Raw genomic sequence first — 27,069 nt, 5'->3', positions numbered from 1 at the left:
TGGAATCATTGCGAATGGAATGGAATGGAATGGAATGGAATGGAATGGAATGGAATCAACCCGAATGGAATGGAATGGAATGGAATGGAATCAATCCGAATGGAATAAAATGTAATCAACCCGAGTGGAATTGAAAGCAATGGAATTGAAATAACACGAATGGAATGGAATGGATTGGAATGTAATCAACGAGAATGGAATCGAATGGAATGGAATGGAGTGGAATGGAATCAACCCGAATGGAATGGAATGGAATGGAATGGAATCAAAACGAATGGAATGGAATGGAATGGAATCATACCGAATGGAATGGAAAGCAATGAAATGGAATGGAATGGAATGGAATGGAATGGAATGGAATGGAATGGAATAAAACCGAATGAAATGGAATGGAATGGAATGGAATGGAATGGAATCAACCCGAATGGAATGGAATGGAATGAAATGCAATGGATTGGAATCAAAACGAATGGAATTGAATGGAATGGAATCAACCCGAATGGAATGGAAAGGAAAGGAATGGAATGGAATGGAATCAATCCGAATGGAATGGAAATGACTGGAATGGAATGGATTGGAATGGAGTCAACCCGAATGGAAAGGAATGGAATGGAATGGAATCAACCCGAATGAAATGGAATGGAATGGAATGGAATAAAGCCGAATGGAATGGAATGGAATGGAATGGAGTCAAGTCATATGTAGTGGAGTGGAATGGAATGGAATCAACCCAAATGGAATGGAATGGAATGGAATAAACACGAATGGAATTTAATGGAAAGGAATGGAAAGGAATGGAATGGAATCAACCCAATGGAATGGAATGGAATGGAATGGAATGGAATGGTTGTAACACGAACAGAATGGAATGGAATGGAATGGAATGGAATCAACCCGAATGGAATGGAATGTAATGGACCGGAATGGAATGGAATGGAGTCAACCCGAGAGGAATGGATCGGAATGGAATGGAATGGAATCATTCTGAATGGATTGGAAAGGAATGGAGTGGAATGCAATCAACCCGAATGGAATATAATGTAATCAACCCGAGTGGAAGTGAATGGAATGGAATTGAAATAACCCGAATGGAATGGAATGGATTGGAAAGGAATCAACGAGAATGGAATCGAATGGAATGGAATGGAGTGGAATGGAATTGAATGGAATGGAATCAACCCGTATGGAATGGAATGTAACGGAATGGAATCAAAACGAATGGAATGGAATGGAATGGAATGGAACAGAATTAAAACGAATGGAATGGAATGGAATGGAATGGAATGGAATGGAGTCAAGCCGAATGGAATGGAATGGAAAGGAATGGAATGGAATGGAATGGAATGGAATGGAATGGAATCAATCCCAATGGAATGGAAAGGAATGGAATGGAATGGAATGGAGTCAACCCGAATGGAAAGGAATGGAATGGAATGGAATCAACCGGAATGGAATGGAATGGAATGGAATGGAATGGAATGGAATGGAATGGAATGGATGTAACACGAATGGAATGGCATGGTATGGAATGGAATGGAATGGAATGGAATCAATCCGAATGGAATGGAATGGAATGGAATGGTATCAACCCAAATGGTATGGAATGGAATGGAATGGATTCAACCCGAATGGAATGGAATGGAAAGGAACGGAACGGAATGGAATGGAATGGAATGGAATCAATCCCAATGGAATGGAAAGGAATGGAATGGAATGGAATGGAATGGAGTCAACCCGAATGGAAAGGAATGTAATGGAATGGAATCAACCCGAATGGAATGGAATGGAATGGAATGGAATGGATGTAACCTGAATGGAATGGAATGGAATGGAATGGAATGGAATGGAATGGAATGGAATGGAATGGAATCAATCCGAATGGAATGGAATGGAACTGAATGGAATTTAATGGAATGGAATGGAATGGAATCAACCCCAATGGAATGGAATGGAATGGAATCGAATGGAATCAACCCGAATGTAATATAATAGAATCAACCCGAGTGGAATTGAATGGAATGGAATGGAAATAACTCGAAAGGAATGCAATGGAATGGAATGGAATCAACGAGAATGGAATCGAATGGAATGGAATGGAGTGGAATGGAATAGAATGGAATGGAATCAACCCGAAGGGAATGGAATGGAATGGAATGGAGTCAAAAAGAATGGAATGGAATGGAATGGAATGGAATGGAATGGAATGGAACGGAATGGAATCAAGCATAATGGTATGGAATGGAATGGAATCATCCCGAATGGAATGGAATGGAATGAAATGGAATGGAATGGAATGGAATGGAATGGAATGGAATGAAACCGAATGGAATGGAATGGAAGGGAATGAAATGGAATCAAACCGAATGGAATGGAGTGGAATGCAATTGAATGGAATGGAATCAATCCGAATGGAATGCAATGGAATGGAATGGAATGGAATGGAATGGAATGGAATCAAGCCGAATGGAATGGAATGGAATAGAATGAAATGGAATAGAAAGGAATAGTATCACCCCGAAAGGAATAGTATGGAATGGAATGGAATCAACCCGAATGGAATGGAATGGCATGGATTGTAATGGAATGGAATGGAATGGAATGGAATGCAATGGAATCAACCCAAATGGAATGGAATGGGATGTAATGGAATGGAATGGAATCAACACGAATGGAAAGGAATGGAATAGAATGGAATCGAATGGAATCAAATCGAATGGAATGGATTGGAATGAAATGGAATCAACCCGATTGGAATGGAATTGAATGGAATGGAATGGAATGGAATGGAAAGGAATCAACACGAATGGAATGAAATGGAATGGAATGGAATGGAATGGAATGGAATAGAATCACCCAGAACGGAATGGAGTGGAATGGAATGGAACGCAATGGAATGGAATGATTTGGAATCAACCCGAATGGAATGGAATGGAATGGAATGGAATGGAATGGAATGGATGTAACACGAATGGAATGGAATGGAATGGAATGGAATCAACCCGAATGGAATGGAGTGGAATGGAATGGAATGGAATGGAATGGAATGGAATGGAGTCAACCGCAAAGGAATGGAAACGAATGGAATGGAATGGAATGGAATGGAATGGAATCAATCCGAATGGAATGGAATGGAATGGAATGGAATCAACCCGAATGGAATGGAATGGAATGGTATGGAATCAACCCGAATAGAATATAATGGAACCAACCCGAGTGTAATTTAATCGAATGGAATGGAAATAACCCGAATGGAATGGAATGGAATGGAGTGGAATCAACGAGAATGGAATCGAATGGAATGGAATGGAGTGGAATGGAATTGAATTGAATGGAATCAACCCGAATGGAATGGAATGGAATGGAATGGAATCAAAACGAATGGAATGGAATGAAAAGTAATGGAAGGGAATGGAATCAAGCCGAATGGAATGGAATGGAATGGAATGAAATGGAATGGAATGGAATCAACACGAATGGAATGGAATGGAATGGAATGCAATGGAATCAAAACGAATGGAATGGATTGGAATGGAAAGGAATGGAATGGAAACAGAACGAATGGAATGGAGTGGAATGGAACGGAATGGAAAGGAATCAAGCTGAATGGAATGGAATGGAATGGATTCATCCCGAATGGAATGGAATGGAATGCAATTGAATGCAATGAAATCATCCCGAATGGAAAGGAAAGGAATGGAATGGAATGGAATGGAATCAAGTTATATGAAATGGAATGGAATGGAATGGAATGGAATGGAATGGAATCATTCCGAATGGAATGGAATGGAATGGAATGGAATGGAATGGAATGGAATCATTCCGAATGGAATGGAATGGAATGGAATGGAATGGAATGGAATGGAATGGAATGGAATAAACCCGAATGGAATGGAATGGAATGGAATGGAATCAACCTGAATGGAATATAATGTAATCAACCCGAGTGGAATTGAATGGAATGGAATTGAAATAACCCAAATGGAATGGAATGGATTGGAATGGAATCAACGAGAATGGAATCGAATGGAAAGGAATGGAGTGGAATGGAATTGAATGGAATGGAATCAACCCGAATGGAATGGAATGGAATGGAATGGAATCAAAACGAATGGAATGGAATGGAATGGAACGGAAACAAATCGAATGGAATGGAATGGAATGGAATGGAATGGAATCAAGCCTAATGGAATGGAATGGAATGGAATCATACCGAATGGAATGGAATGGAATGGAATGGAATGGAATGGAATGGAATAAAACCGAATGAAATGGAATGGAATGGAATGGAATGGAATGGAATGGAATGGAATGGAATCAACCCGAATGGAATGGAATGGAATGCAATTGATTGGAATGGAATCAACCTGAATGGAAAGGAATGGAATGGAATGGAATGGAATGGAATCAAGTTATATGTAATGGAAAGGAATGGAATGGAATGGAATGGAATCAATCCGAATGCAATAGAATGGAATGGAATGGAATCAACTCGAATGGAATGGAATGGAATGGAATGGAATGGAATGGAATGGAATGGAATCAACCCGAATGGAATGCAATGGAATGGAATGGAATGGAATGGAATGGAATGGAATGGAATGGAATCAAAACCAATGGAATGGAATGGAATGGAATCAACCCGAATGGAATGGAATGGAAAGGAATGGAATGGAATGGAATGGAATCAATCCGAATGGAATGGAAATGAATGGAATGGAATGGATTGGAATGGTGTCAACCCGAATGGAAAGGAATGGAATGGAATGGAATCAACCCGAATGGAATGGAATGTAATGGAATGGAATAAAGCCGAATGGAATGGAATGGAATGGAATGGAATCAAGTCATATGTAATGGAGTGCAATGGAATGGAATCAACCCGAATGGAATAGAATGGAATGGAAAGGCATGGAATGAAATGGAATGGAATGGAATGGAATCAACCCAAATGGAATGGAATGGAATGGAATCAACACGAATGGAATTTAATGGAAAGGAATGGAAAGGAATGGAATGGAATCAACCCGAATGGAGTGGAATGGAATGGAATGGAATGGAATGGAATCAACCCGAATGGAATGGAATGGAATGGAATGGAATCAACGGGAATGGAATGGAATGAAATGGAATTCAATGGAATGGAGTGGAATGTAATCAACACGAATGGAATGGAATGGAATTGAATCAACACGAATGAAATGGATGGAAAGGAATGGAGTGGAATGGATTGGAATGGAATGGAATCAATCCGAATGGAATGGAATGGAATGGAAAGGAATGGAATGGAATGGAATGGAATGGAATGGAATGGAATGGAATCAACCCTAATGGAAAGGAATGGAATGGAATGGAATCAACCCAAATGGAATGGAATGGAATGGAATGGAATGGAATGGAATGGATGTAACACGAACGGAATGGAATGGAATGGAATGGATTGGAATCAACCCGAATGGAATGGAATGTAATGGAACGGAATGGAATCGAATGGAGTCAACCCGAGTGGAATGGAACGGAATGGAACGGAATGGAATCATTCCGAATGGAATGGAAAGGAATGTAATGGAATGGAATGGAATGGAATGGAATCAACCCGAATGGAATGGAATGGAATGGAATGCAATCAACCCGAATGGAATATGATGTAATCAACCCGAGTGGAATTGAATGGAATGGAATTGAGATAACCCGAATGGAATGGAATGGTTTGGAAAGGAATCAACGAGAATGTAATCGAATGGAATGGAATGGAGTGGAATGGAATTGAATGGAATGGAATGAACCCGTATGGAATGGAATGTAATGGAATGGAATCAAAACGAATGGAATGGAATGGAATGGAATGGAACAGAATCAAAACGAATGGAATGGAATGGAATGGAATGGAATGGAGTCAAGCCGAATGGAATGGATTGGAAAGGAATGGAATGGAATGGAATGGAATGGAATGGAATCAATCCCAATGGAATGGAAAGGAATGGAATGGAATGGAATGGAATGGAGTCAACCCGAATGGAAAGGAATGGAATGGAATGGAATCAACCGGAATGGAATGGAATGGAATGGAATGGAATGGATGTAACACGAATGGAATGGAATGGAATGGAATGGAATGGATGTAACACGAATGGAATGGAATGGAATGGAATAAATCCGAATGGAATGGAATGGAATGGAATGGAATGGAATGGAAAGGAATGGTATCAACCCAAATGGAATGGAATGGAATTGAATGGATTCAACCCGAATGGAATGGAATGGAAAGGAATGGAATGGAATGGAAAGGAATGGAATCAATCCCAATGGAATGGAAAGGAATGGAATGGAATGGAATGGAATCAAGCCTAATGGAATGGAATGGAATGGAATCATACCGAATGGAATGGAATGGAATGAAATGGAATGGAATGGAATGGAATGGAATGGAATGGAATGGAATCAACCCGAATGGAATGGAATGGAATGCAATTGATTGGAATGGAATCAACCTGAATGGAAAGGAATGGAATGGAATGGAATGGAATGGAATCAAGTCATATGTAATGGAAAGGAATGGAATGGAATGGAATGGAATCAATCCGAATGCAATAGAATGGAATGGAATGGAATCAACCCGAATGGAATGGAATGGAATGGAATGGAATGGAATGGAATCAACCCGAATGCAATGCAATGGAATGGAATGGAATGGAATGGAATGGAATGGAATCAAAACCAATGGAATGGAATGAAATGGAATCAACCCGAATGGAATGGAATGGAAAGGAATGGAATGGAATGGAATGGAATCAATCCGAATGGAATGGAAATGAATGGAATGGAATGGATTGGAATGGTGTCAACCCGAATGGAAAGGAATGGAATGGAATGGAATCAACCCGAATGGAATGGAATGTAATGGAATGGAATAAAGCCGAATGGAATGGAATGGAATGCAATGGAATCAAGTCATATGTAATGGAGTGCAATGGAATGGAATCACCCCGAATGGAATAGAATGGAATGGAATGGCATGGAATGAAATGGAATGGAATGGAATGGAATCAACGCAAATGGAATGGAATGTAATGGAATCAACACGAATGGAATTTAATGGAAAGGAATGGAAAGGAATGGAATGGAATCAACCCGAATGGAGTGGAATGGAATGGAATGGAATGGAATGGAATCAACCCGAATGGAATGGAATGGAATGGAATGGAATGGAATCAACGGGAATGGAATGGAGTGAAATGGAATTCAATGGAATGGAGTGGAATGTAATCAACACGAATGGAATGGAATGGAATTGAATCAACCCGAATGAAATGGATGGAAAGGAATGGAATGGAATGGAATGGAATGGAATGGAATGGAATCAATCCGAATGGAATGGAATGGAATGGAAAGGAATGGAATGGAATGGAATGGAATGGAATGGAATGGAATCAACCCGAATGGAAAGGAATGGAATGGAATGGAATCAACCCAAATGGAATGGAATGGAATGGAATGGAATGGAATGGATGTAACACGAACGCAATGGAATGGAATGTAATGGATTGGAATCAACCCGAATGGAATGGAATGTAATGGAACGGAATTGAATCGAATGGAGTCAACCCGAGTGGAATGGAACAGAATGGAATGGAATGGAATCATTCCGAATGGAATGGAATGGAATGGAATGGAATGGAATGGAATGGAATGGAATGGAATGGAATCAACCCGAATGGAATGGAATGGAATGGAATGGAATCAACCCGAATGGAATATGATGTAATCAACCCGAGTGGAATTCAATGGAATGGAATTGAGATAACCCGAATGGAATGGAATGGATTGAAAGGAATCAACGAGAATGTAATCGAATGGAATGGAATGGAGTGGAATGGAATTGAATGGAATGGAATGAACCCGTATGGAATGGAATGTAATGGAATGGAATCAAAACGAATGGAATGGAATGGAATGGAATGGAACAGAATCAAAACGAATGGAATGGAATGGAATGGAATGGAATGGAATGGAATGGAATGGAATGGAATGGAATCAAGCCTAATGGAATGGAATGGAATGGAATCATACCGAATGGAATGGAATGGAATGAAATGGAATGGAATGGAATGGAATGGAATGGAATGGAATGGAATGGAATGGAATAAAACCGAATGAAATGGAATGGAATGGAATGGAATGGAATGGAATGGAATGGAATGGAATCAACCCGAATGGAACGGAATGGTATGGAATGGAATGGATGTAACACGAATGGAATGGAATGGAATGGAATGGAATGGATTGGAATCAACCCGAATGGAATGCAATGGAATGGAACGGAATGAAATTGAATGGAGTCAAACCGAAAGGAATGGAACGGAATGGAATGGAATGTAATGGAATCAATCCAAATGGAATGGAATGGCATGGAATGGAATGGAATGACATGGAATGGAATGGAATGGAATGGAATGGAATGGAATGGAATGGAATGGAATGGAAAGGAATCAATCGGAATGGAATGGAATGGAATAGAATGAAATGGAATAGAATGGAATAGAATCACCCCGAAAGGAATGGAATGGAATGGAATGGAATGGAATGGAATGGAATGGAATGGAATGGAATGGAATGGAATGAACCCGAATGGAATGGAACGGCATGTAATGGAATGGAATGGATTGGAATGGAATCAACCCAAATGGAACGGAAGGTAATGGAATGGAATTGAATGGAATGGAATGAACCCGATTGGAATGGAATGGAATGGAATGGAATGGAATGGCATGGAATGAAATGGAATGGAATGGAATGGAATCAACCAAAATGGAATGGAATGGAATGGAATGGAATGGAATGGAATGGAATCAACACGAATGGAATTTAATGGAAGGTTATGGAATGGAATGGAATGGAATCAACCCGCATGGAGTGGAATGGAATGGAATGGACAGGAACGGAATCAACCCGAATGGAATGGAATGGAATGGAATGGAATGGAATGGAATCAACCGGAATGGATTGGTATGAAATGGAATTGAATGGGATGGAGTGGAATGTAATCAACACGAATGGAGAGGAATGGAATTGAATCAACCAGAATGAAATGGAATGGAAAGGAATGGAATGGAATGGAATGGAATGGAATGGAATGGAATGGAATGGAATGGAGTCAAGCTGAATGGAATGGAATGGAAAGGAATGGAATGGAATGCAATTGAAAGCAATGAAATCATCCCGAATGGAAAGGAAAGGAATGGAATGGAATGGAATGGAATAAAGTCATATGTAATGGAATGGAATGGAATGGAATGGAATGGAATGGAATGGAATCATTCCGAATGGAATGGAATGGAATGGAATGGAATGGAATGGAATGGAATGGAATCAACCCGAATGGAATGGAATGGAATGGAATGGAATCAACCTGAATGGAATATAATGAAATCAACCCGAGTGGAATTCAATGGAATGGAATTGAAATAACCCGAATGGAATGGAATGGATTGGAATGGAATCAACGAGAATGGAATCGAATGGAATGGAATGGAGTGGAATGGAATTGAATGGAATGGAATCAACCCGAATTGAATGGAATGGAATGGAATGGAATCAAAACGAATGGAATGGAACGGAATCGAACGGAACCAAAAGGAATGGAATGGAATGGAATGGAATGGAATGGAATCAAGCCTAATGGAATGGAATGGAATGGAATCATACCGAATGGAATGGAATGGAATGAAATGGAGTGGAATGGAATGGAATTGAATGGAATGGAATGGAATAAAACCGAATGAAATGGAAAGAATGGAATGGAATCAACTCGAATTGAATGGAATGGAATGCAATTCAATGCCATGAAATCAACCCGAATGGAAAGGAATGGAATGGAATGGAATGGAATGGAATGGAATGGAATGGAATCTAGTCATATGTAATGGAATGGAATGGAATGGAATGGAATGGAATGGAATGGAATCATTGCGAGTGGAATGGAATGGAATGGAATGGAATGGAATGGAATGGAATGGAATGGAATCAACCCGAATGGAATGGAATGGAATGGAATGGAATCAACCCGAATGGAATAAAATGTAATCAACCCGAGTGGAATTGAAAGGAATGGAATTGAAATAACCCGAATGGAATGGAATGGATTGGAAAGAAATCAACGAGAATGGAATCGAATGGAATGGAATGGAGTGGAATGGAATCAACCCGAATGGAATGGAATGGAATGGAATGGAATCAAAACGAATGGAATGGAATGGAATGGAATGGAATGGAATCAAAACGAATGGAATGGAATGGAATGGAATGGAATGGAATCAAGCCGAATGGAATGGAATGGAATGGAATCATACCGAATGGAATGAAATGGAATGGAATGGAATGGAATGGAATGGAATGGAATGGAATGGAATGGAATGGAATGGAATGGAATGGAATGGAATAAAACCGAATGAAATGGAATGGAATGGAATGGAATGGAATGGAATCAACCCGAATGGAATGGAATGGAATGGAATGGAATGGAATGGAATGGAATGGAATGGAATGGAGTGGAATCAAGTCATATGTAATGGAAAGGAATGGAATGGAATGGAATGGAATCAACCCGAATGCAATAGAATGGAATGGAATGGAATCAACCCGAATGGAATGGTATGGAATGGAATGGAATGGAATGGAATGGAATGGAATGGAATGGAATGGAATGGAATCAACCCCAATGGAATGGAATGTAATGTAATGGAATGGAATGGAATGGAATCAAAACGAATGGAATTGAATGGAATGGAATCAACCCAAATGGAAGGGAATGGAAAGGAATGGAATGGAATGGAATGGAATGGAATCAACCCGAATGGAATGGAATGTTATGGAATCATTGCGAATGGAATGGAATGGAATGGAATGGAATGGAATGGAATGGAATCAACCCGAATGGAATGGAATGGAATGGAATGGAATCAATCCGAATGGAATAAAATGTAATCAACCCGAGTGGAATTGAAAGCAATGGAATTGAAATAACACGAATGGAATGGAATGGATTGGAATGTAATCAACGAGAATGGAATCGAATGGAATGGAATGGAGTGGAATGGAATCAACCCGAATGGAATGGAATGGAATGGAATGGAATCAAAACGAATGGAATGGAATGGAATGGAATCATACCGAATGGAATGGAAAGCAATGAAATGGAATGGAATGGAATGGAATGGAATGGAATGGAATGGAATGGAATAAAACCGAATGAAATGGAATGGAATGGAATGGAATGGAATGGAATCAACCCGAATGGAATGGAATGGAATGAAATGCAATGGATTGGAATCAAAACGAATGGAATTGAATGGAATGGAATCAACCCGAATGGAATGGAAAGGAAAGGAATGGAATGGAATGGAATCAATCCGAATGGAATGGAAATGACTGGAATGGAATGGATTGGAATGGAGTCAACCCGAATGGAAAGGAATGGAATGGAATGGAATCAACCCGAATGAAATGGAATGGAATGGAATGGAATAAAGCCGAATGGAATGGAATGGAATGGAATGGAGTCAAGTCATATGTAGTGGAGTGGAATGGAATGGAATCAACCCAAATGGAATGGAATGGAATGGAATAAACACGAATGGAATTTAATGGAAAGGAATGGAAAGGAATGGAATGGAATCAACCCAATGGAATGGAATGGAATGGAATGGAATGGAATGGTTGTAACACGAACAGAATGGAATGGAATGGAATGGAATGGAATCAACCCGAATGGAATGGAATGTAATGGACCGGAATGGAATGGAATGGAGTCAACCCGAGAGGAATGGATCGGAATGGAATGGAATGGAATCATTCTGAATGGATTGGAAAGGAATGGAGTGGAATGCAATCAACCCGAATGGAATATAATGTAATCAACCCGAGTGGAAGTGAATGGAATGGAATTGAAATAACCCGAATGGAATGGAATGGATTGGAAAGGAATCAACGAGAATGGAATCGAATGGAATGGAATGGAGTGGAATGGAATTGAATGGAATGGAATCAACCCGTATGGAATGGAATGTAACGGAATGGAATCAAAACGAATGGAATGGAATGGAATGGAATGGAACAGAATTAAAACGAATGGAATGGAATGGAATGGAATGGAATGGAATGGAGTCAAGCCGAATGGAATGGAATGGAAAGGAATGGAATGGAATGGAATGGAATGGAATGGAATGGAATCAATCCCAATGGAATGGAAAGGAATGGAATGGAATGGAATGGAGTCAACCCGAATGGAAAGGAATGGAATGGAATGGAATCAACCGGAATGGAATGGAATGGAATGGAATGGAATGGAATGGAATGGAATGGAATGGATGTAACACGAATGGAATGGCATGGTATGGAATGGAATGGAATGGAATGGAATCAATCCGAATGGAATGGAATGGAATGGAATGGTATCAACCCAAATGGTATGGAATGGAATGGAATGGATTCAACCCGAATGGAATGGAATGGAAAGGAACGGAACGGAATGGAATGGAATGGAATGGAATCAATCCCAATGGAATGGAAAGGAATGGAATGGAATGGAATGGAATGGAGTCAACCCGAATGGAAAGGAATGTAATGGAATGGAATCAACCCGAATGGAATGGAATGGAATGGAATGGAATGGATGTAACCTGAATGGAATGGAATGGAATGGAATGGAATGGAATGGAATGGAATGGAATGGAATCAATCCGAATGGAATGGAATGGAACTGAATGGAATTTAATGGAATGGAATGGAATGGAATCAACCCCAATGGAATGGAATGGAATGGAATCGAATGGAATCAACCCGAATGTAATATAATAGAATCAACCCGAGTGGAATTGAATGGAATGGAATGGAAATAACTCGAAAGGAATGCAATGGAATGGAATGGAATCAACGAGAATGGAATCGAATGGAATGGAATGGAGTGGAATGGAATAGAATGGAATGGAATCAACCCGAAGGGAATGGAATGGAATGGAATGGAGTCAAAAAGAATGGAATGGAATGGAATGGAATGGAATGGAATGGAATGGAACGGAATGGAATCAAGCATAATGGTATGGAATGGAATGGAATCATCCCGAATGGAATGGAATGGAATGAAATGGAATGGAATGGAATGGAATGGAATGGAATGGAATGGAATGAAACCGAATGGAATGGAATGGAAGGGAATGAAATGGAATCAAACCGAATGGAATGGAGTGGAATGCAATTGAATGGAATGGAATCAATCCGAATGGAATGCAATGGAATGGAATGGAATGGAATGGAATGGAATGGAATCAAGCCGAATGGAATGGAATGGAATAGAATGAAATGGAATAGAAAGGAATAGTATCACCCCGAAAGGAATAGTATGGAATGGAATGGAATCAACCCGAATGGAATGGAATGGCATGGATTGTAATGGAATGGAATGGAATGGAATGGAATGCAATGGAATCAACCCAAATGGAATGGAATGGGATGTAATGGAATGGAATGGAATCAACACGAATGGAAAGGAATGGAATAGAATGGAATCGAATGGAATCAAATCGAATGGAATGGATTGGAATGAAATGGAATCAACCCGATTGGAATGGAATTGAATGGAATGGAATGGAATGGAATGGAAAGGAATCAACACGAATGGAATGAAATGGAATGGAATGGAATGGAATGGAATGGAATAGAATCACCCAGAACGGAATGGAGTGGAATGGAATGGAACGCAATGGAATGGAATGATTTGGAATCAACCCGAATGGAATGGAATGGAATGGAATGGAATGGAATGGAATGGATGTAACACGAATGGAATGGAATGGAATGGAATGGAATCAACCCGAATGGAATGGAGTGGAATGGAATGGAATGGAATGGAATGGAATGGAATGGAGTCAACCGCAAAGGAATGGAAACGAATGGAATGGAATGGAATGGAATGGAATGGAATCAATCCGAATGGAATGGAATGGAATGGAATGGAATCAACCCGAATGGAATGGAATGGAATGGTATGGAATCAACCCGAATAGAATATAATGGAACCAACCCGAGTGTAATTTAATCGAATGGAATGGAAATAACCCGAATGGAATGGAATGGAATGGAGTGGAATCAACGAGAATGGAATCGAATGGAATGGAATGGAGTGGAATGGAATTGAATTGAATGGAATCAACCCGAATGGAATGGAATGGAATGGAATGGAATCAAAACGAATGGAATGGAATGAAAAGTAATGGAAGGGAATGGAATCAAGCCGAATGGAATGGAATGGAATGGAATGAAATGGAATGGAATGGAATCAACACGAATGGAATGGAATGGAATGGAATGCAATGGAATCAAAACGAATGGAATGGATTGGAATGGAAAGGAATGGAATGGAAACAGAACGAATGGAATGGAGTGGAATGGAACGGAATGGAAAGGAATCAAGCTGAATGGAATGGAATGGAATGGATTCATCCCGAATGGAATGGAATGGAATGCAATTGAATGCAATGAAATCATCCCGAATGGAAAGGAAAGGAATGGAATGGAATGGAATGGAATCAAGTTATATGAAATGGAATGGAATGGAATGGAATGGAATGGAATGGAATCATTCCGAATGGAATGGAATGGAATGGAATGGAATGGAATGGAATGGAATCATTCCGAATGGAATGGAATGGAATGGAATGGAATGGAATGGAATGGAATGGAATGGAATAAACCCGAATGGAATGGAATGGAATGGAATGGAATCAACCTGAATGGAATATAATGTAATCAACCCGAGTGGAATTGAATGGAATGGAATTGAAATAACCCAAATGGAATGGAATGGATTGGAATGGAATCAAGGAGAATGGAATCGAATGGAAAGGAATGGAGTGGAATGGAATTGAATGGAATGGAATCAACCCGAATGGAATGGAATGGAATGGAATGGAATCAAAACGAATGGAATGGAATGGAATGGAACGGAAACAAATCGAATGGAATGGAATGGAATGGAATGGAATGGAATCAAGCCTAATGGAATGGAATGGAATGGAATCATACCGAATGGAATGGAATGGAATGGAATGGAATGGAATGGAATGGAATAAAACCGAATGAAATGGAATGGAATGGAATGGAATGGAATGGAATGGAATGGAATGGAATCAACCCGAATGGAATGGAATGGAATGCAATTGATTGGAATGGAATCAACCTGAATGGAAAAGAATGGAATGGAATGGAATGGAATGGAATCAAGTTATATGTAATGGAAAGGAATGGAATGGAATGGAATGGAATCAATCCGAATGCAATAGAATGGAATGGAATGGAATCAACTCGAATGGAATGGAATGGAATGGAATGGAATGGAATGGAATGGAATGGAATCAACCCGAATGGAATGCAATGGAATGGAATGGAATGGAATGGAATGGAATGGAATGGAATGGAATCAAAACCAATGGAATGGAATGGAATGGAATCAACCCGAATGGAATGGAATGGAAAGGAATGGAATGGAATGGAATGGAATCAATCCGAATGGAATGGAAATGAATGGAATGGAATGGATTGGAATGGTGTCAACCCGAATGGAAAGGAATGGAATGGAATGGAATCAACCCGAATGGAATGGAATGTAATGGAATGGAATAAAGCCGAATGGAATGGAATGGAATGGAATGGAATCAAGTCATATGTAATGGAGTGCAATGGAATGGAATCAACCCGAATGGAATAGAATGGAATGGAAAGGCATGGAATGAAATGGAATGGAATGGAATGGAATCAACCCAAATGGAATGGAATGGAATGGAATCAACACGAATGGAATTTAATGGAAAGGAATGGAAAGGAATGGAATGGAATCAACCCGAATGGAGTGGAATGGAATGGAATGGAATGGAATGGAATCAACCCGAATGGAATGGAATGGAATGGAATGGAATCAACGGGAATGGAATGGAATGAAATGGAATTCAATGGAATGGAGTGGAATGTAATCAACACGAATGGAATGGAATGGAATTGAATCAACACGAATGAAATGGATGGAAAGGAATGGAGTGGAATGGATTGGAATGGAATGGAATCAATCCGAATGGAATGGAATGGAATGGAAAGGAATGGAATGGAATGGAATGGAATGGAATGGAATGGAATGGAATCAACCCTAATGGAAAGGAATGGAATGGAATGGAATCAACCCAAATGGAATGGAATGGAATGGAATGGAATGGAATGGAATGGATGTAACACGAACGGAATGGAATGGAATGGAATGGATTGGAATCAACCCGAATGGAATGGAATGTAATGGAACGGAATGGAATCGAATGGAGTCAACCCGAGTGGAATGGAACGGAATGGAACGGAATGGAATCATTCCGAATGGAATGGAAAGGAATGTAATGGAATGGAATGGAATGGAATGGAATCAACCCGAATGGAATGGAATGGAATGGAATGCAATCAACCCGAATGGAATATGATGTAATCAACCCGAGTGGAATTGAATGGAATGGAATTGAGATAACCCGAATGGAATGGAATGGTTTGGAAAGGAATCAACGAGAATGTAATCGAATGGAATGGAATGGAGTGGAATGGAATTGAATGGAATGGAATGAACCCGTATGGAATGGAATGTAATGGAATGGAATCAAAACGAATGGAATGGAATGGAATGGAATGGAACAGAATCAAAACGAATGGAATGGAATGGAATGGAATGGAATGGAGTCAAGCCGAATGGAATGGATTGGAAAGGAATGGAATGGAATGGAATGGAATGGAATGGAATCAATCCCAATGGAATGGAAAGGAATGGAATGGAATGGAATGGAATGGAGTCAACCCGAATGGAAAGGAATGGAATGGAATGGAATCAACCGGAATGGAATGGAATGGAATGGAATGGAATGGATGTAACACGAATGGAATGGAATGGAATGGAATGGAATGGATGTAACACGAATGGAATGGAATGGAATGGAATAAATCCGAATGGAATGGAATGGAATGGAATGGAATGGAATGGAAAGGAATGGTATCAACCCAAATGGAATGGAATGGAATTGAATGGATTCAACCCGAATGGAATGGAATGGAAAGGAATGGAATGGAATGGAAAGGAATGGAATCAATCCCAATGGAATGGAAAGGAATGGAATGGAATGGAATGGAATCAAGCCTAATGGAATGGAATGGAATGGAATCATACCGAATGGAATGGAATGGAATGAAATGGAATGGAATGGAATGGAATGGAATGGAATGGAATGGAATCAACCCGAATGGAATGGAATGGAATGCAATTGATTGGAATGGAATCAACCTGAATGGAAAGGAATGGAATGGAATGGAATGGAATGGAATCAAGTCATATGTAATGGAAAGGAATGGAATGGAATGGAATGGAATCAATCCGAATGCAATAGAATGGAATGGAATGGAATCAACCCGAATGGAATGGAATGGAATGGAATGGAATGGAATGGAATCAACCCGAATGCAATGCAATGGAATGGAATGGAATGGAATGGAATGGAATGGAATCAAAACCAATGGAATGGAATGAAATGGAATCAACCCGAATGGAATGGAATGGAAAGGAATGGAATGGAATGGAATGGAATCAATCCGAATGGAATGGAAATGAATGGAATGGAATGGATTGGAATGGTGTCAACCCGAATGGAAAGGAATGGAATGGAATGGAATCAACCCGAATGGAATGGAATGTAATGGAATGGAATAAAGCCGAATGGAATGGAATGGAATGCAATGGAATCAAGTCATATGTAATGGAGTGCAATGGAATGGAATCACCCCGAATGGAATAGAATGGAATGGAATGGCATGGAATGAAATGGAATGGAATGGAATGGAATCAACGCAAATGGAATGGAATGTAATGGAATCAACACGAATGGAATTTAATGGAAAGGAATGGAAAGGAATGGAATGGAATCAACCCGAATGGAGTGGAATGGAATGGAATGGAATGGAATGGAATCAACCCGAATGGAATGGAATGGAATGGAATGGAATGGAATCAACGGGAATGGAATGGAGTGAAATGGAATTCAATGGAATGGAGTGGAATGTAATCAACACGAATGGAATGGAATGGAATTGAATCAACCCGAATGAAATGGATGGAAAGGAATGGAATGGAATGGAATGGAATGGAATGGAATGGAATCAATCCGAATGGAATGGAATGGAATGGAAAGGAATGGAATGGAATGGAATGGAATGGAATGGAATGGAATCAACCCGAATGGAAAGGAATGGAATGGAATGGAATCAACCCAAATGGAATGGAATGGAATGGAATGGAATGGAATGGATGTAACACGAACGCAATGGAATGGAATGGAATGGATTGGAATCAACCCGAATGGAATGGAATGTAATGGAACGGAATTGAATCGAATGGAGTCAACCCGAGTGGAATGGAACAGAATGGAATGGAATGGAATCATTCCGAATGGAATGGAATGGAATGGAATGGAATGGAATGGAATGGAATGGAATGGAATGGAATCAACCCGAATGGAATGGAATGGAATGGAATGGAATCAACCCGAATGGAATATGATGTAATCAACCCGAGTGGAATTCAATGGAATGGAATTGAGATAACCCGAATGGAATGGAATGGATTGAAAGGAATCAACGAGAATGTAATCGAATGGAATGGAATGGAGTGGAATGGAATTGAATGGAATGGAATGAACCCGTATGGAATGGAATGTAATGGAATGGAATCAAAACGAATGGAATGGAATGGAATGGAATGGAACAGAATCAAAACGAATGGAATGGAATGGAATGGAATGGAATGGAATGGAATGGAATGGAATGGAATCAAGCCTAATGGAATGGAATGGAATGGAATCATACCGAATGGAATGGAATGGAATGAAATGGAATGGAATGGAATGGAATGGAATGGAATGGAATGGAATGGAATGGAATAAAACCGAATGAAATGGAATGGAATGGAATGGAATGGAATGGAATGGAATGGAATGGAATCAACCCGAATGGAACGGAATGGTATGGAATGGAATGGATGTAACACGAATGGAATGGAATGGAATGGAATGGAATGGATTGGAATCAACCCGAATGGAATGCAATGGAATGGAACGGAATGAAATTGAATGGAGTCAAACCGAAAGGAATGGAACGGAATGGAATGGAATGTAATGGAATCAATCCAAATGGAATGGAATGGCATGGAATGGAATGGAATGACATGGAATGGAATGGAATGGAATGGAATGGAATGGAATGGAATGGAATGGAATGGAAAGGAATCAATCGGAATGGAATGGAATGGAATAGAATGAAATGGAATAGAATGGAATAGAATCACCCCGAAAGGAATGGAATGGAATGGAATGGAATGGAATGGAATGGAATGGAATGGAATGGAATGGAATGAACCCGAATGGAATGGAACGGCATGTAATGGAATGGAATGGATTGGAATGGAATCAACCCAAATGGAACGGAAGGTAATGGAATGGAATTGAATGGAATGGAATGAACCCGATTGGAATGGAATGGAATGGAATGGAATGGAATGGCATGGAATGAAATGGAATGGAATGGAATGGAATCAACCAAAATGGAATGGAATGGAATGGAATGGAATGGAATGGAATGGAATCAACACGAATGGAATTTAATGGAAGGTTATGGAATGGAATGGAATGGAATCAACCCGCATGGAGTGGAATGGAATGGAATGGACAGGAACGGAATCAACCCGAATGGAATGGAATGGAATGGAATGGAATGGAATGGAATCAACCGGAATGGATTGGTATGAAATGGAATTGAATGGGATGGAGTGGAATGTAATCAACACGAATGGAGAGGAATGGAATTGAATCAACCAGAATGAAATGGAATGGAAAGGAATGGAATGGAATGGAATGGAATGGAATGGAATGGAATGGAATGGAATGGAGTCAAGCTGAATGGAATGGAATGGAAAGGAATGGAATGGAATGCAATTGAAAGCAATGAAATCATCCCGAATGGAAAGGAAAGGAATGGAATGGAATGGAATGGAATAAAGTCATATGTAATGGAATGGAATGGAATGGAATGGAATGGAATGGAATGGAATCATTCCGAATGGAATGGAATGGAATGGAATGGAATGGAATGGAATGGAATGGAATGGAATCAACCCGAATGGAATGGAATGGAATGGAATGGAATCAACCTGAATGGAATATAATGAAATCAACCCGAGTGGAATTCAATGGAATGGAATTGAAATAACCCGAATGGAATGGAATGGATTGGAATGGAATCAACGAGAATGGAATCGAATGGAATGGAATGGAGTGGAATGGAATTGAATGGAATGGAATCAACCCGAATTGAATGGAATGGAATGGAATGGAATCAAAACGAATGGAATGGAACGGAATCGAACGGAACCAAAAGGAATGGAATGGAATGGAATGGAATGGAATGGAATCAAGCCTAATGGAATGGAATGGAATGGAATCATACCGAATGGAATGGAATGGAATGAAATGGAGTGGAATGGAATGGAATTGAATGGAATGGAATGGAATAAAACCGAATGAAATGGAAAGAATGGAATGGAATCAACTCGAATTGAATGGAATGGAATGCAATTCAATGCCATGAAATCAACCCGAATGGAAAGGAATGGAATGGAATGGAATGGAATGGAATGGAATGGAATGGAATCTAGTCATATGTAATGGAATGGAATGGAATGGAATGGAATGGAATGGAATGGAATCATTGCGAGTGGAATGGAATGGAATGGAATGGAATGGAATGGAATGGAATGGAATGGAATGGAATGGAATCAACCCGAATGGAATGGAATGGAATGGAATGGAATCAACCCGAATGGAATAAAATGTAATCAACCCGAGTGGAATTGAAAGGAATGGAATTGAAATAACCCGAATGGAATGGAATGGATTGGAAAGAAATCAACGAGAATGGAATCGAATGGAATGGAATGGAGTGGAATGGAATCAACCCGAATGGAATGGAATGGAATGGAATGGAATCAAAACGAATGGAATGGAATGGAATGGAATGGAATGGAATCAAAACGAATGGAATGGAATGGAATGGAATGGAATGGAATCAAGCCGAATGGAATGGAATGGAATGGAATCATACCGAATGGAATGAAATGGAATGGAATGGAATGGAATGGAATGGAATGGAATGGAATGGAATGGAATGGAATGGAATAAAACCGAATGAAATGGAATGGAATGGAATGGAATGGAATGGAATCAACCCGAATGGAATGGAATGGAATGGAATGGAATGGAATGGAATGGAATGGAATGGAATGGAGTGGAATCAAGTCATATGTAATGGAAAGGAATGGAATGGAATGGAATGGAATCAACCCGAATGCAATAGAATGGAATGGAATGGAATCAACCCGAATGGAATGGTATGGAATGGAATGGAATGGAATGGAATGGAATGGAATGGAATGGAATGGAATGGAATCAACCCCAATGGAATGGAATGTAATGTAATGGAATGGAATGGAATGGAATCAAAACGAATGGAATTGAATGGAATGGAATCAACCCAAATGGAAGGGAATGGAAAGGAATGGAATGGAATGGAATGGAATGGAATCAACCCGAATGGAATGGAATGTTATGGAATCATTGCGAATGGAATGGAATGGAATGGAATGGAATGGAATGGAATGGAATCAACCCGAATGGAATGGAATGGAATGGAATGGAATCAATCCGAATGGAATAAAATGTAATCAACCCGAGTGGAATTGAAAGCAATGGAATTGAAATAACACGAATGGAATGGAATGGATTGGAATGTAATCAACGAGAATGGAATCGAATGGAATGGAATGGAGTGGAATGGAATCAACCCGAATGGAATGGAATGGAATGGAATGGAATCAAAACGAATGGAATGGAATGGAATGGAATCATACCGAATGGAATGGAAAGCAATGAAATGGAATGGAATGGAATGGAATGGAATGGAATGGAATGGAATGGAATAAAACCGAATGAAATGGAATGGAATGGAATGGAATGGAATGGAATCAACCCGAATGGAATGGAATGGAATGAAATGCAATGGATTGGAATCAAAACGAATGGAATTGAATGGAATGGAATCAACCCGAATGGAATGGAAAGGAAAGGAATGGAATGGAATGGAATCAATCCGAATGGAATGGAAATGACTGGAATGGAATGGATTGGAATGGAGTCAACCCGAATGGAAAGGAATGGAATGGAATGGAATCAACCCGAATGAAATGGAATGGAATGGAATGGAATAAAGCCGAATGGAATGGAATGGAATGGAATGGAGTCAAGTCATATGTAGTGGAGTGGAATGGAATGGAATCAACCCAAATGGAATGGAATGGAATGGAATAAACACGAATGGAATTTAATGGAAAGGAATGGAAAGGAATGGAATGGAATCAACCCAATGGAATGGAATGGAATGGAATGGAATGGAATGGTTGTAACACGAACAGAATGGAATGGAATGGAATGGAATGGAATCAACCCGAATGGAATGGAATGTAATGGACCGGAATGGAATGGAATGGAGTCAACCCGAGAGGAATGGATCGGAATGGAATGGAATGGAATCATTCTGAATGGATTGGAAAGGAATGGAGTGGAATGCAATCAACCCGAATGGAATATAATGTAATCAACCCGAGTGGAAGTGAATGGAATGGAATTGAAATAACCCGAATGGAATGGAATGGATTGGAAAGGAATCAACGAGAATGGAATCGAATGGAATGGAATGGAGTGGAATGGAATTGAATGGAATGGAATCAACCCGTATGGAATGGAATGTAACGGAATGGAATCAAAACGAATGGAATGGAATGGAATGGAATGGAACAGAATTAAAACGAATGGAATGGAATGGAATGGAATGGAATGGAATGGAGTCAAGCCGAATGGAATGGAATGGAAAGGAATGGAATGGAATGGAATGGAATGGAATGGAATGGAATCAATCCCAATGGAATGGAAAGGAATGGAATGGAATGGAATGGAGTCAACCCGAATGGAAAGGAATGGAATGGAATGGAATCAACCGGAATGGAATGGAATGGAATGGAATGGAATGGAATGGAATGGAATGGAATGGATGTAACACGAATGGAATGGCATGGTATGGAATGGAATGGAATGGAATGGAATCAATCCGAATGGAATGGAATGGAATGGAATGGTATCAACCCAAATGGTATGGAATGGAATGGAATGGATTCAACCCGAATGGAATGGAATGGAAAGGAACGGAACGGAATGGAATGGAATGGAATGGAATCAATCCCAATGGAATGGAAAGGAATGGAATGGAATGGAATGGAATGGAGTCAACCCGAATGGAAAGGAATGTAATGGAATGGAATCAACCCGAATGGAATGGAATGGAATGGATGTAACCTGAATGGAATGGAATGGAATGGAATGGAATGGAATGGAATGGAATGGAATGGAATCAATCCGAATGGAATGGAATGGAACTGAATGGAATTTAATGGAATGGAATGGAATGGAATCAACCCCAATGGAATGGAATTGAATGGAATCGAATGGAATCAACCCGAATGTAATATAATAGAATCAACCCGAGTGGAATTGAATGGAATGGAATGGAAATAACTCGAAAGGAATGCAATGGAATGGAATGGAATCAACGAGAATGGAATCGAATGGAATGGAATGGAGTGGAATGGAATAGAATGGAATGGAATCAACCCGAAGGGAATGGAATGGAATGGAATGGAGTCAAAAAGAATGGAATGGAATGGAATGGAATGGAATGGAATGGAATGGAACGGAATGGAATCAAGCATAATGGTATGGAATGGAATGGAATCATCCCGAATGGAATGGAATGGAATGAAATGGAATGGAATGGAATGGAATGGAATGGAATGGAATGGAATGAAACCGAATGGAATGGAATGGAAGGGAATGAAATGGAATCAAACCGAATGGAATGGAGTGGAATGCAATTGAATGGAATGGAATCAATCCGAATGGAATGCAATGGAATGGAATGGAATGGAATGGAATGGAATGGAATCAAGCCGAATGGAATGGAATGGAATAGAATGAAATGGAATAGAAAGGAATAGTATCACCCCGAAAGGAATAGTATGGAATGGAATGGAATCAACCCGAATGGAATGGAATGGCATGGATTGTAATGGAATGGAATGGAATGGAATGGAATGCAATGGAATCAACCCAAATGGAATGGAATGGGATGTAATGGAATGGAATGGAATCAACACGAATGGAAAGGAATGGAATAGAATGGAATCGAATGGAATCAAATCGAATGGAATGGATTGGAATGAAATGGAATCAACCCGATTGGAATGGAATTGAATGGAATGGAATGGAATGGAATGGAAAGGAATCAACACGAATGGAATGAAATGGAATGGAATGGAATGGAATGGAATGGAATAGAATCACCCAGAACGGAATGGAGTGGAATGGAATGGAACGCAATGGAATGGAATGATTTGGAATCAACCCGAATGGAATGGAATGGAATGGAATGGAATGGAATGGATGTAACACGAATGGAATGGAATGGAATGGAATGGAATCAACCCGAATGGAATGGAGTGGAATGGAATGGAATGGAATGGAATGGAATGGAATGGAGTCAACCGCAAAGGAATGGAAACGAATGGAATGGAATGGAATGGAATGGAATGGAATCAATCCGAATGGAATGGAATGGAATGGAATGGAATCAACCCGAATGGAATGGAATGGAATGGTATGGAATCAACCCGAATAGAATATAATGGAACCAACCCGAGTGTAATTTAATCGAATGGAATGGAAATAACCCGAATGGAATGGAATGGAATGGAGTGGAATCAACGAGAATGGAATCGAATGGAATGGAATGGAGTGGAATGGAATTGAATTGAATGGAATCAACCCGAATGGAATGGAATGGAATGGAATGGAATCAAAACGAATGGAATGGAATGAAAAGTAATGGAAGGGAATGGAATCAAGCCGAATGGAATGGAATGGAATGGAATGAAATGGAATGGAATGGAATCAACACGAATGGAATGGAATGGAATGGAATGCAATGGAATCAAAACGAATGGAATGGATTGGAATGGAAAGGAATGGAATGGAAACAGAACGAATGGAATGGAGTGGAATGGAACGGAATGGAAAGGAATCAAGCTGAATGGAATGGAATGGAATGGATTCATCCCGAATGGAATGGAATGGAATGCAATTGAATGCAATGAAATCATCCCGAATGGAAAGGAAAGGAATGGAATGGAATGGAATGGAATCAAGTTATATGAAATGGAATGGAATGGAATGGAATGGAATGGAATGGAATCATTCCGAATGGAATGGAATGGAATGGAATGGAATGGAATGGAATGGAATCATTCCGAATGGAATGGAATGGAATGGAATGGAATGGAATGGAATGGAATGGAATGGAATAAACCCGAATGGAATGGAATGGAATGGAATGGAATCAACCTGAATGGAATATAATGTAATCAACCCGAGTGGAATTGAATGGAATGGAATTGAAATAACCCAAATGGAATGGAATGGATTGGAATGGAATCAACGAGAATGGAATCGAATGGAAAGGAATGGAGTGGAATGGAATTGAATGGAATGGAATCAACCCGAATGGAATGGAATGGAATGGAATGGAATCAAAACGAATGGAATGGAATGGAATGGAACGGAAACAAATCGAATGGAATGGAATGGAATGGAATGGAATGGAATCAAGCCTAATGGAATGGAATGGAATGGAATCATACCGAATGGAATGGAATGGAATGGAATGGAATGGAATGGAATGGAATAAAACCGAATGAAATGGAATGGAATGGAATGGAATGGAATGGAATGGAATGGAATGGAATCAACCCGAATGGAATGGAATGGAATGCAATTGATTGGAATGGAATCAACCTGAATGGAAAGGAATGGAATGGAATGGAATGGAATGGAATCAAGTTATATGTAATGGAAAGGAATGGAATGGAATGGAATGGAATCAATCCGAATGCAATAGAATGGAATGGAATGGAATCAACTCGAATGGAATGGAATGGAATGGAATGGAATGGAATGGAATGGAATGGAATCAACCCGAATGGAATGCAATGGAATGGAATGGAATGGAATGGAATGGAATGGAATGGAATGGAATCAAAACCAATGGAATGGAATGGAATGGAATCAACCCGAATGGAATGGAATGGAAAGGAATGGAATGGAATGGAATGGAATCAATCCGAATGGAATGGAAATGAATGGAATGGAATGGATTGGAATGGTGTCAACCCGAATGGAAAGGAATGGAATGGAATGGAATCAACCCGAATGGAATGGAATGTAATGGAATGGAATAAAGCCGAATGGAATGGAATGGAATGGAATGGAATCAAGTCATATGTAATGGAGTGCAATGGAATGGAATCAACCCGAATGGAATAGAATGGAATGGAATGGCATGGAATGAAATGGAATGGAATGGAATGGAATCAACCCAAATGGAATGGAATGGAATGGAATCAACACGAATGGAATTTAATGGAAAGGAATGGAAAGGAATGGAATGGAATCAACCCGAATGGAGTGGAATGGAATGGAATGGAATGGAATGGAATCAACCCGAATGGAATGGAATGGAATGGAATGGAATCAACGGGAATGGAATGGAATGAAATGGAATTCAATGGAATGGAGTGGAATGTAATCAACACGAATGGAATGGAATGGAATTGAATCAACACGAATGAAATGGATGGAAAGGAATGGAGTGGAATGGATTGGAATGGAATGGAATCAATCCGAATGGAATGGAATGGAATGGAAAGGAATGGAATGGAATGGAATGGAATGGAATGGAATGGAATGGAATCAACCCTAATGGAAAGGAATGGAATGGAATGGAATCAACCCAAAT

The sequence above is a fragment of the Pan paniscus genome, chromosome Y (assembly GCF_029289425.2).
Source record: "Pan paniscus chromosome Y, NHGRI_mPanPan1-v2.0_pri, whole genome shotgun sequence".
In the NCBI taxonomy this organism is placed as follows: Eukaryota; Metazoa; Chordata; class Mammalia; order Primates; family Hominidae; genus Pan; species Pan paniscus.
Note: the sequence above shows the minus strand (reverse complement) of the source record.